At 39.3% G+C, this 14,142-nt stretch overlaps 1 non-coding gene across 1 annotated transcript; it reads right to left on the bottom strand.

The window, feature by feature from the left end:
• Nucleotides 1-12,722: 12,722 nt before the first annotated feature.
• On the bottom strand, nt 12,723-12,830 carry LOC130959650 (small nucleolar RNA R71). Its single transcript, XR_009078720.1, has one exon. It is a non-coding gene; the product is annotated as a small nucleolar RNA R71 (small nucleolar RNA).
• Nucleotides 12,831-14,142: the final 1,312 nt, after the last annotated feature.

Raw genomic sequence — 14,142 nt, 5'->3', positions numbered from 1 at the left:
CCTTGTTTGAAGCCTTGGATGCTTAGCCTTAGCTGTGTCATCCGTTTGGGAGGGAAATAGTGATTCAGGAATTTTTCTGACAGCTGTTTCCATGTTTTTATGCTGTTCTTAGGCTGGTTATTTAACCACCTCTTAGCTTGATCTTTTACAGCAAATGGAAACAATAATAATCTGTAGACATCCTGATCCACTCCTTTGTCATGTACTGTGTCAGCAATTTGTAAAAATTGTGCCAGAAACTCTGTAGGTTCTTCATGTGGAAGACCAGAATACTGGCAGTTTTGCTGCACCATGATAATGAGCTGAGGATTCAGCTCAAAGCTACTAACTCCAATGGAGGGTATACAAATACTACTCCCATATGAAGCAGTAGTGGGGTTAGCATATGATCCCAGAGTCCTCTTGGACTGTTCATTCCCATTTAATTCCATGTTGGAATAAAAGAAATGGTATATATGTTGATATTATTTATTTTATAAAAATTAATTTTTATAAAATAAAATAAAAACGAAATAAATAAAAGAAAGTGGAAATATTTTGAAATTGAAAAATGAATTTTTATGTAAAATTTTCGAAAAATGTAGTTTAAAGTTAGTTAGAAAATAAAGAATTTTTTTTTTGAATTTTGAATTTTATGATGAAAGAGAAAAACACACAAAAGACACAAGACTTAAAATTTTTAGATCTAATGCTCCTTATTTTCGAAAATTTTTGGAGGGAAAACACCAAGGAACACCAAACTTAAAAATTTTAAGATCAAGACACAAGAAAAACTCAAGAACACCTTGAAGATTCACAAGAAACCCAAGAACAAAAGAAAGAACACCAAACTTAAAATTTTTAGAAAACCAAGACAAATTTTCGAAAATTAAAGAAAACTTAACAAGAAAACACCAAACTTAGAGTTTGGTACAAGATTCAATCCAAGAAAAATTATTTTTGAAAAAGCTTCCAAAGGGTATAACCAATTATCAAGAACAACTTGAAAATCAAGGAAGAACCAAGAACACTAACACGAGAATTTTAGAGAAAATATAAAATATGTAATTAACACCAAACTTAGAATAAGACACTAAACTCACGAAAAATTAACAATTAATTAAGAAAAATAATATTTTTGAAAAGAAATTTTTGAAAATAAACTATCCTATCAGAATTTGATGACTCTATAACAACAAAAGGAATTATTCCTAATCTAAGAAATAAAATAAGCCTTCAATTGTCCAAACTCAAATAATCCCCGGCAACGGCGCCAAAAACTTGGTGCACGAATTTATGATTCGCACAACTAACCAGCAAGTGCACTGGGTCGTCCAAGTAATACCTTACGTGAGTAAGGGTCGATCCCACGGAGATTATTGGTTTGAAGCAATCAATATTTATTTTATTAATCTTAGTTAGGATGTCAACAAGGTTATTTGGATTTAATTGTAAGAAGTCAAAGTGTTTAAAATTGTAAGTTGGAATTATTAGATTTGATTATAAAAATAAAAGAGAATAACAGTGTTACTTGTTGTGCAGTAATGAGAAATATGTTGGAGTTTTGGAGATGCTTTGTCCTTTGACTTCAACTCTTCCTTGAAATCCTTCAATACACGCAAGGCTCCTTCCATGGCAAGCTCTATGTAGGGTGTCACCGTTGTCAATGGCTACTTCCCATCCTCTCAGTGAAAACGTTCCTATGCTCTGTCACAGCACGGCTAATCATCTGTCGGTTCTCAATCAGGTTGGAATAGAATCCATTGATTCTTTTGCGTCTGTCACTAACGCCCAGCCCTCAGGAGTTTGAAGCACGTCACAGTCATTCAATCCCAGAATCCTACTGACGATTGGATTTTTGACGGTTTAGAATTTCACAAATGAATTCTCGTTGCAAGTATAGTTTCTAAACCAACAATAATCCTTTCATACAAAAGATTGTTTGTCACAAGTAACAAACCCCTAATTTTATAAACCGAAGTATTCAAACCTCGGGTCGTTCTCCCTAGGAATTACAATAAAGTGTCTTGTTATTGGTTTGAGTTGTTTTGGGGTTTTGATATGAAGCATGAAAGATAAATGGCAAGAAAGTAAACTAACAACTATAAAAGGCTCTTGGCAAGGTATGAAAATTAGAAGTTCTATCCTAGTTATCCTTCTCAATTGTGATGAGAATTGTTCATTGCTACCACTTAGTTAACCCTTACTAAAGAAAGGAAAGTCAAGTGGATGAATTGACTTGAGCCACAAGTCCTAGCCAACTCCCAAGGAAAGACTAGCTTTAGTGCACTACAAACCAATTAGCAATCTCTTCAGTTATCAATCAACAAAGGAATTAGACAACTCAAGTGTCACTAATTACTCTACCTAGGCCAAGAGGAACAAAATCTACACTAAATCTAGAAGAGGCATTTCAACAAACACATAAAGTGCAATAGAAGTAAACAACATAAATTGCAAGAATTAAAGAGAGATCTAACTACAAAGGCAAGAGATCAACAATAGAAAAGCAAAGAAGAACAATTATTGTGAATTACCTCTTATTGAATTGGAAGAATGTAGAAGGAACAATACTAGATCTACAACAAAATATAAGAACAACATAAAGGAAATTATAACAAAAGAATAGAAGAAAGTGAATCTAACAACAAGGAATTGAGAAGTAGAGGTAGAAGAATGAATGAATGAAAACCTAGATCTAAGAACTAAACCTAATCCTAATCCTAATTCTAGAGAGAAGTGAGAGCTTCTCTCTCTAGAAACTACTTCTAAAACTAAACTTAAATTAATGGTAACTAGATGCCTCATCCCTCTTCAATCCTTGGCTTAAATAGCATCAGAAATGAGTTGGATTGGGCCCACAAGGATTCTAAAATCGTTGGCCACATGTTGCATTAAGTGAACCAGAGGCAGCAACGGTGCGTGCGCGTACTATGCGCGTGCGCGCCACCATACGTGTAGCAACTATGGCAAATCTTATATCGTTGCGAAGCCCCGGATGTTAGCTTTCCAACCCAACTGGAACCGCATCATTTGGACCTCTGTAGCTCAAGTTATGGTCGTTTAAGTGCGAAGAGGTCGGCTTGACAGCTTTCCGGTTCTTTCATTTCTTCATGAGTTCTCCAACTTTTCATGCTTTCTTTCTTCATTCCCTTGATCCAATCTTTGCCTCCTAAACCTTAAATCACTTAACAAACATATCAAGGCATCTAATGGAATCAAGGAGAATTAGATTTAGCTATTTTAAGTCCTAAAAAGCATGTTTTCACTCTTAAGCACAATTAAAGGAGAAGTTATAAAACCATGCTATTTCATTGAATAAATGTGGGTAAAAGGTTATAAAATCCCCTAAAATCAATACAAGACAAACCGTCAAATTGGGGTTTGTCAACCTACTCGGAATACCACAGACAAGGTTTAGACTTTCCGGATTCTCATGAATGCTGCCATCAATCCGGCTTATACCACGAAGATTCTGATTAAGGAATCTAAGAGATATTCATTCAATCTGATGTAGAACGAAGGGGTTGTCAGACACACGTTCATGTATTGAGGAAGGTGATGAGTGTCACGGATCATCACCTTCTTCACAATTAAGCGCGAATAAACATCTTAGATAAGAACACGCGTGTTTGAATGGAAAACAAAGGAATTGTATTAAATCATCGAGACGCTGCAGAGCTCCTCACCCCCAACAATGGAGTTTAGAGACTCATGCCGTCAAAAGTATGTAATTCAGATCTGAAAATGTCATGAGGTACAAGATAAGTCTCTAAAAGTTGTTTAAATAGTAAACTAGTAACCTAGGTTTACAGAAAATGAGTAAACAAAGATAATTGGTGCAGAAATCCACTTCTGGGGCCCACTTGGTGTGTGCTGGGGCTGAGACTAAAGCTATCCACGAGTAGAGGCCTTTCTTGGCGTTAAACTCCAGGTTATGACGTGTTTTGGGCGTTCAACTCCGGATCATGACGTTTTTCTGGCGTTTAACTCCAGACAGCAGCATGAACTTGGCGTTCAACGCCAAGTTACATCGTCTATCTTCGCGCAAAGTATGGACTATTATATATTGCTGGAAAGCCCTGGATGTCTACTTTCCAACGCCGTTGAGAGCGCGTCAATTGGACTCCTGTAGCTCCAGAAAATCCATTTCGAGTGCAGGGAGGTCAGGATCCAACAGCATCAGCAGTCCTTTTTCAGCCTAAGTCAGATTTTTGCTCAGCTTCCTCAATTTCAGCCAGAAAATACCTGAAATCACAGAAAAATACACACACTCATAGTAAAGTCCAGAAATATGATTTTTGCCTAAAAACTAATAATATTTAACTAAAAGCTAATTAAAACATGCTAAAATCTACATGAAATTACCCCCAAATAGCGTATAAAATATCTGCTCATCAGCAAACACTCCATATGGGCAGGTAAATGAAGTTTTCTCTTGGTCTCTAGGATCAACCACTATTTGGTTATATCCTGAATAACCATCAAGAAAATAGTAATAAGCATGTCCTGCGAGTCTTTCCAACATCTGATCCATGAATGGGAGAGGGAAATGATCCTTTCGTGTAGCTTCATTGAGTTTTCGATAGTCAATGCACATCCGCCATCTTGTGACGGTCCTTGTAGGTATCAGTTCGTTCTTCTCATTGGGAACCACAGTGATTTCTCCCTTCTTGGGCACAACATGCACGGGGCTGACCCAAGGGCTGTCTGAGATCGGGTATATTACTCCTCCTTGCCAAAGCTTCATAACCTCTTTCTGTACCACTTCCTTCATGATTGGGTTCAGCCTTCTTTGGGATTGAATGGATGGTTTTGCATCATATTCCAACAGTATTTTATGCATGCATATAGCTGAACTGATTCCCTTCAGGTCAGCAAGGGTCCATCCGATGGCGTCCTTATGCTCCCGCAGCACCTTGAGCAGTTCATCCTCTTGATCTTGGCTGAGGCATGGGCTTATGATCACTGGGTAGTTTTCATTTTCTCCTAGGTATGCATATTTGAGAGTGGTTGGCAATGCTTTGAGTTCAACCTTGGGTGCCTCTGACTTTTCAGTCTCTTCCTTTGGTGCATCTTGAACATGACTCTCTGCTGTTGCAACATCCTCACTTGATATATACTCCTCCTCCATTGATCTCTCGGGCTCTTCATGCTCTTCTTCTTCAAAACACTCCTGCACTTCTTCTTCAAGTGCGTCTAACCTCATGCATTCCCCCAATTGTTCTGGTGGGTAACTCATGGCCTTGAACACATTGAATGTCATCTTTTCATTGTGTAATCTCAAGGTAAGATCACCTTTTTGGACATCAATGATAGCTCCAGTAGTAGCCAAGAACGGCCTTCCCAGAATAATGGAGGTCTTGGCTTCCTCCTGCATGTCCAACACTACAAAATCTGCCGGGAATATGAAGCCTCCTACTTTCACCAACAAATCCTCTACTATGCCATGAGGGAACTTGAACGATCGGTCTGCCAGTTGTAAAGCCATTTTTGTTGGTTTAGCCTCCTCGATCTTCATCTTCCTCATCATTGCTACTGACATCAAATTGATGCTGGCTCCTAAGTCACAAAGGGCCTTCTCTACTGTGATTTCCCCTATAATACAAGGGATCTGAAAGCTCCCAGGATCCTTCAACTTCTGGGGTAGTTTGTGCTAGATGATAGCACTACATTCTTCGGTTAGTATCACAGTCTCATTGTTCTTCCAGCTTCTCTTCTTAGTCATCAGCTCCTTCAGGAACTTGGCATAGAGTGGCATTTATTCTATTGCTTCAGCAAAGGATATGTTGATTTGTAGTTTCTTGAAGATTTCTAAGAATCTCACGAACTGGCTGTCATCTTCCTTTTTCTTCAACTGCTGAGGATATGGAGCTCTTGAGATGTTCAGTTTTGGCATCCCTTTTTCTTTTTGTGGACTTGAAGTGGAAGTTTGAACTCCATCTTGCTCTTCTCCCTTTTCATTTGAGCCTTCTTCTTGTGGTTTTTGGGAGAGTTCCTTAAGTTCCTTCCCACTCCTAAGTGTTATAGCTTGACACTCCTCCTCTTTGCTTGAATTGTTATCATTGCAAAGGTTGTGGTTAGAAAGCTGTTTGAATAGATAACCAATTTGTGTCTCCAATTTCTTGATGGCAGCATTTTAATTCTGCAAGTTTGACTGCACTTCCTCTCGAAATACTTTACTGTTTCAGACGTCTTTGCATACTCCCTCAAGTAAGGTTTCAAGCTTAGAGAGTCTGTCATCAATTGATGGTATATTGGGATTAGAGGTGGAAGGATGAGAGGTGTTGTTTTGGTTTTGATATGGGTGTGGAGAAGTGTTGTTGTGGGGGTGTTGATATGTCCTCTGTGTGAATTGTTGATGAGCTGCATTGTTGTTGGAGTTGTAACGTCTCTGGTCTTGGCTTTGATCTTGCTAATTCCCCCACCCAAAATTTAGGTGGTTCCTCCATCCAGGGTTGTATGTCTTGGAGTATGGATCATGGTTCTGTCTAGGTGAATTCCCAATGTAGTTGGCTTGCTCAAGGTTACCCTCTGCTTCTTTTTCAACTCCTTCTTGGGTTGTTGAGGAGGTGGTGATTGCTGCCACTTGGTTCATCTCCATCTTCTTGGTGAGGTCAGCTAGCTGCTTGGTAATGAGCTTGTTCTGAGCCAGCAGAGCATCTACATTGTTTAGCTCTATCACTCCTCTAGTGTTTCCTCTTTCGGAAGCATAGAAGTAGTCATTCTCAACAACTGTTTCAATGACATCTATGGCTTCTTCAATGGTTTTCTTCTTGTTCAAAGAGCCTCCTGATGAATGATCCACAGCCTTCTTTGACTCATAGGAAAGACCTTCATAGAAGATGTGAAGTTGGACCCACTCATTAAACATCTCTGGTGGGCATCTCCTTGTTAGGTCTTTGAACCTTTCCCAAGCTTCATAAAGTGTCTCCCCATCTTGCTGTCTGAACGTCTGCACTTCAGTTCTCAGCCTATTGATCCTTTGAGGGGGGTAAAACCTTGCCAAAAACTTATTCACTACCTCCTCCCAATTTGTCAGGCTTTCTTTTGGGAAGGATTCAAGCCATTTGAATGCCTTGTCCCTGAGTGAAAAAGGGAACAAGAGCAGCCTATAGACATCCTGGTGGACTCCGTTGGACTTCACTGTGTCACAAACCCTCAAGAAGGTGGTCAAGTGTTGATTCGGATCTTCTTGAGCACCTCCTCCAAATGAAAAATTATTCTGCACAAGAGTGATGAGCTGAGGTTTTAGCTCGAAATTGTTGGCATGTATGGTGGGCTTCTGAATGCTGCTCCCACAGTTGCCTGGGTTTGGATTGATGTAAGAGCCTAACACTCTTCTATCCTCCCCAGCATGATTTGCTCTACCTCCTCCCCCATGGTTATTAGTCTCTTCTTCATGTTGGTTTTCCATGTTGCCTTCCATGTTTAGTTCAAAGTGTTCCTCCCCCTCTTCAGTACCGATTGCACATTTTTCTCTTGCTTCCCTCCTTAATCTAAGGAGGGTCCTCTCTGGTTCAGAATCGAAGGAAGTTGAAGCCCCGTTTCTTCTCCCTGTCATACAACCAACAAGTACAAGCAAGTAACAATATGTGCAGATAGTATTGCTGTCAGAATTACTGTTAGTTGTGAGTGATGCAATATATCAAACAGTTAGTGGGTTAGCAAACTGAATGGAAAATAACAAAGAACACGAAAGAGTAGAGGGGGAAGGGAAGAAGTTAACTAAGACAGAAAGTAAATTAATCAAACAGAAAGTTAGATCAATCAAAACAAAAATGCTCAATCTAGAGATCTCCCAATTTAATCATTGTTGATGCACAATCAATCCCCGGCAACGGCGCCATAAACTTGATGCAGGCGGAAACTGTTTCTCAACAAATTTCCTTCGGCAAGTGTACCGAATTTGTCGTCAAGTAAAAACTCACAATAGAGTGAGGTCGAATCCCACAGGGATTGATTGATCAAGCAACTTTAATTAGAAGAATGTTCTAGTTGAGCAAATTCAGAATTTGGTTTGAGATTTGCAGAAAATAAAATGCCGGGAATGTAAATGACAGAAAAAGTAAATGCTAGAATTAAAGGGCTGAAAGTAAATTGCAGAATTGTAAATGGGAATGGGGTGTTTGCTCATAAAAGTAAACGCAGAAATTAAAGAGAATGGGTGAGATCAGAATTGGGGAGTTCATTGGGCGCAGGAGATGTTACAATTCTCCGGATCAAGTTCATTTTCATCTCTTCCTCAATCAATGCACTCATTGATCTCCTTGGCAATCTTAATTGATTGAATTACAATTTCTTGCAATTCAATCTCTCAAATCTTGATCAATAGCCAATTCCTTGGTCAATTGCTCATGAGAAGAGATGAAGTGTGGTCACTGATTATACCACATGCATTTCCCAAATCAAGTATTGAGAGGATTATAGTCACATATCCATCCAAACCCAATTTGGTCCAGCATGAGAAAGCATTTCTAGCTTGATCTCTTCATTCCTCTTTCAAGGCTCAGAAGAGATCCAAGTTTGAATAGTTTCTTTTCCAAGATAACTACCCAATGGGATGAAGATCGAAAGCTTTCAAGAAAAATCAAGAGAAAAGATAGAAGAAGAATAATGAAAACTAGTATTGATCCATCAAATTACAACAGAGCTCCCTAACCCAATGAAAGGGGTTTAGTTATTCATAGCTCTAGAAAATGAAAACAAAGATGGAGAATACATCATGGAACTAGAAAAGAAGAGAAGGTAAAAATACAGAGAGTAGTGCTACCACTTGCCGAACTCCCAAATAATTCAAAGCTACTCCTATATATACTACTCTTCTCAGCTTCTAGTTGGCTCTTCAAGTCTTGGGCCTTTGGATCTTGAGTTTGAAGCAGTTCTCTTCTTCATTTGGGCTTGGCTTTACTTGCAGAGAGAAAGTGTGAAGTGGGCAGAGACTTTAGCTCAGGACGTTATTGGTGTTTAATGTTTAGTGAAAGTATGAGTTCGAGAACGTTAGTGACACTCAACATTGTCACTAACGTTCCAATGTACCCCTTTGCCTCACGTTAGAGCCCACGTTAACTAGGTTAATGATGAGCGGATAATTTGTACGCTTTTTGGCATTGTTTTTAGTATATTTTTAGTATCTTTTAGTTAGTTTTTATTATATTTTTATTAGTTTTTAGTCAAAATTCACTTTTCTGGACTTTACTATGAGTTTGTGTGTTTTTCTGTGATTTCAAGTATTTTCTGGCTGAAATTGAGGGATCTGAGCAAAAATCTGATCCAGAGACTCAAAAGGACTGCAGATGCTGTTGGATTCTGACCTCCCTGCACTCGAAGTGGATTTTCTGGAGCTACAGAAGCCCAATTGGCGCGCTCTCAACGGAGTTGGAAAGTAGACATCCTGGGCTTTCCAGCAATATATGATAGTCCATACTTTGCCCAAGATTTGATAGCCCAAACCGGCGTTCAAAGTCACCCTCAGAAATTCTAGCGTTAAACGCCGGAACTGGCACCTAAATGGGAGTTAAACGCCCAAACTGGCATAAAAGCTGGCGTTTAACTCCAAGGAGAGTCTCTACACGAAAATGCTTCATTGCTCAGCCCAAGCACACACCAAGTGGGCCCGGAAGTGGATTTTTATGTCATTTACTCATCTTTGTACACCTTAGGCTACTAGTTTTCTATAAGTAGGACCTTTTACTATTGTATTTTTAATCTGGAGATCTTTGAATCTTTTGATCACTGGGAGGCTGGCCTCACGGCCATGCCTAGACCTTGTTCTTATGTATTTTCAACGGTGGAGTTTCTACACACCATAGATTAAGGTGTGGAGCTCTGCTGTACCTCGAGTATTAATGCAATTACTGTTGTTCTTCTATTCAATTCTGCTTGTTCTTTGTCCAAGATATCACTTGTTCTTCAACTTGATGAAGGTGATGATCCCTGACACTCATCATCATTCTCACTCATGAACAAGATGACTGACAACCACTCTTGTTCTACAAGCATATGAGGCTTGGTGAATATCTCTTGGATTCCTGACACACGATGCATGGTTGATCTCCTGACAACCGAGTGCTCGCCTGACAAACGAGCCAGCCATTTCGTGAGATCAGAGTCTTCGTGGTATAGGCAAGAACTGATGGCGGCATTCAAGAGAATCCGGAAGGTCTAACCTTGTCTGTGGTATTCTGAGTAGGATTCAATGATTGAATGACTGTGACGTGCTTCAAACTCCTGAAGGCGGGGCGTTAGTGACAGACGCAAAAGAATCACTGGATTCTATTCCGGCCTGATTGAGAACCGACAGATGGATAGCCGTGCCGTGACAGGGTGCGTTGAACATTTCCAATGAGAGGATGGGAGGTAGCCACTGACAACGGTGAAACCCTTGCATAAGCTTGCCATGGAAAGGAGTAAGAAGGATTGGATGAAGACTGTAGGAAAGCAGAGAGACGGAAGGGAAGGCATCTTCATACGCTTATCTGAAGCTCTCACCAATGATATACATAAGTATCTCTATCTTTATCTTTATGCTTTATTCGTTTATCACTATACCCATTTGAGTCTGCCTGACTGAGATTTACAAGGTGACCATAGCTTGCTTCATAGCAACAATCTCCGTGGGATCGACCCTTACTCACGTAAGGTATTACTTGGACGACCCAGTGCACTTGCTGGTTAGTTGTGCAAAGTTGTGTAGTGATCACAATTTCGCGCACCAAGTTTTTGGCGCCGTTGCCGGGGATTGTTTGTGTATGGACAACTGACGGTTCATCTTGTTGCTTAGATTAGGTATTTATTTTTTTCGAAATTCTTGAAGATGAATTCTAGAGTTTCATGATGATTTGTTGAAATCTGGCTGGCTGAGAAGCCATGTCTAATCTCATTGGACCGAGGTTTCAACTTATCATCACAGAAGCTTGTTGATTTTTTATCAATCTTGCTTTTGGAGCAGTGATCTGCTAAGGCTTGGCTGGCCTTTGGCCATGTCTAGTGTTTTGGACCGAAGCTTTCTTTGAAAGCTTGGCTGGCTGTGAAGCCATGTCTAATTCCTGGACCGGAGTCTTAGACTAGCATTGCACTGATTCCTGGAATTCTCATTAAGAATTTTGATATCTTTTTCCACTTAATTTTCGAAAATCACAAAAAAATTTACAAAATCATAAAAACCAAAAATATTTGATGTTTCTTGCTTGAGTCTAGTGTCTCATCCTAAGTTTGGTGTCTTGCATGCATTGTTATTTGATTCTTGTTGCATTTTGATTATTAAAAATCCAAAAATATTTTTAATTTGTGTCTTTTCAAGTCAATAATACAGAGAATTGAAGATTCAGAACATACTGCAGAGGAATCACACAGAAAAAGCTGGGCATTCAAAAATGCCCAGTGAAGAAGACAGACTGGCGTTTAAACGCCAGCCAGGGTACCTGGTTGGGCGTTTAACGCCCAAAAAGGGTGCATTTTGGGCGTTAAACGCCAGAATGGATACCATTCTGGGCGTTTAACGCCAGGATGGCACAAGGGGGAAGATTTTGTTTTTCAAATCAATTTTTTTTTCAAGTTTTCAAAGTTTTTCAAAATCAAATCTTTTTCAAATCATATCTTTTCAATCAAATGTTTTCAAAATCAATTTCTTTCCTTTTTCAAAGACACTTACTAACAATTAATGATTTGATTGAACATCTCAAGTTTGTTGCCTTTTCTGTTAAGAAAGGTTTAATGTTTGAATCATATCTTTTCTTGTTAGGCAAGTCATTAATTTTTAAAATCAAATCTTTTTAAAATTGTTTTCAAAACATATCTTTTAAAATTGTTTTCAGATCAAATCTTCTCAATCATATCTTTTTAATCACATCTTTTTCAAAATAAGTTTTCAATCAAATCTTTTTAACTTCTAATTTCAAAATATTTTTCAAAAAACACTTGATTTCTTTTCCACTTTGAATTTTCGAAAATTGTCAATCAATTTTTCAAAATGTTTTTGACATCTTTTTAATTAATTTTCGAAAATTCTCTTCCCTTCCTCCCACATCCTTCTATTTATGGAGTATTACTCCTTCTTAATGCACAATTCGAACTCTATCTAATCAAGTTCGAATTCTTCTACCTTCTTTCTTCTATTTTTCTTTTCCTCTGACACCTCAAGGAATCTCTATAACTGTGACATAGAGGATTCCATATTTTCTTGTTCTCTTCTCTTTCATATGAGCAGGAACAAAGACAAAGGCATTCTTGTTGAAGCTGACCCTGAACCTGAAAGGACCTTGAAGCGAAAGCTAAGAGAAGCTAAGGCACAACTCTCTGTTGAGGACCTGACCGAATTCTTCAAAGAAGAAGAACCCATGGCAGCCGAAAACAACAACAATGCCAACAATGCAAGGAAGGTGCTGGGTGACTTTACTGCACCTACTCCCAATTTCTATGGGAGAAGCATCTCTATCCCTGCCATTGGAGCAAACAACTTTGAGCTTAAGCCTCAATTAGTTTCTCTAATGCAACAGAATTGCAAGTTCCATGGACTTCCAATGGAAGATCCTCATCAGTTTTTAGCTGAGTTCTTGCAAATCTGTGACACAGTCAAGACTAATGGGGTTGACCCTGAGGTCTACAGACTGATGCTATTCCCTTTTGCTGTAAGAGACAGAGCTAGAATATGGTTGGACTCACAACCTAAAGATAGCCTGGACTCTTGGGAAAAGCTAGTCAATGCCTTCTTGGCAAAGTTCTTTCCACCTCAAAAATGGAGTAAGCTTAGAGTGGAAGTCCAAACCTTCAGACAGAAGGATGGTGAATCCCTCTATGAAGCTTGGGAAAGATACAAACAATTAATCAGAAAATGTCCCTCAGACATGCTTTCTGAATGGAGCATCATAGGTATTTTCTATGATGGTCTCTCTGAACTATCCAAGATGTCTTTGGATAGCTCTGCTGGAGGATCTCTTCATCTGAAGAAGACGCCTACAGAGGCTCAGGAACTAATTGAAATGGTTGTAAATAACCAATTCATGTATACTTCTGAAAGAAATCCTGTGAACAATGGGACTAGTCAGAAGAAAGGAGTTCTTGAGATTGATGCTCTGAATGCAATTTTGGCTCAGAACAAGATATTAACTCAACAAGTCAATTTGATTTCTCAAAGTCTGTCTGGAATGCAAAATGCACCAAGCAGTACTAAGGATGCTTCATCTGAAGAAGAAGCTTACGATCCTGAGAACCCTTCAATGGAAGAGGTGAATTACCTAGGAGAACCCTATGGAAACACCTATAATTCTTCATGGAGAAATCACCCAAATTTCTCATGGAAGAATCAAGAGAGACCTCAACAAGGTTTCAACAACAACAATGGTGGAAGAAACAGGTTTAGCAATAGCAAACCTTTTCCATCATCTTCTCAGCAACAGACAGAGAATTCTAAGCAGAACCCCTCTGACTTAGCAACCATGGTCTCTGATTTAATCAAAACCACTCAAAGTTTCATGACTGAAACAAGGTCTTCCATTAGGAATTTGGAAGCACAAGTGGGACAGCTGAGCAAGAAAATTACTGAACTCCCTCCTAGTACTCTCCCAAGCAATACAGAAGAAAATCCAAAAGGAGAGTGCAAAGCCATAACCATGGCCGAATCTAGAGAGGGAAGAGAGGAAGTGAACGCCACTGAGGAAGACCTCAATGGGCGTGCACTGACCTCCAATGGGTTCCCTGATGAGGAACCATGGGAATCTGAGGCTCAAAATGAGGCCATAGAGATTCCATTGGACTTACTTCTGCCTTTCATGAGCTCTGATGAGTATTCTTCCTCTGAAGAGGATGAGTATGTCACTGAAGAGCAAGTTGCTAAATACCTTGGAGCAATCATGAAGCTAAATGACAAGTTATTTGGAAATGAGACTTGGGAGGATGAACCTCCTTTGCTCACCAAAGAACTGGATGACTTGTCTAGGCAGAAATTACCTCAAAAGAGACAAGATCCTGGGAAGTTTTCCATACCTTGTACCATAGGCACCATGACCTTCAAGAAGGCTCTGTGTGATTTAGGGTCAAGTGTGAACCTCATGCCTCTCTCTGTAATGGAGAAGCTAGGGATCTTTGAGGTACAAGCTGCAAGAATCTCACTAGAGATGGCAGACAACTCAAGAAAACAAGCTCATGGACTTGTAGAGAATGTTT

Source organism: Arachis stenosperma, chromosome 10 (assembly GCF_014773155.1).
Source record: "Arachis stenosperma cultivar V10309 chromosome 10, arast.V10309.gnm1.PFL2, whole genome shotgun sequence".
NCBI classification, from domain to species: Eukaryota; Viridiplantae; Streptophyta; class Magnoliopsida; order Fabales; family Fabaceae; genus Arachis; species Arachis stenosperma.
Note: the sequence above shows the minus strand (reverse complement) of the source record. Positions and strands in the feature narration are given on the sequence as shown.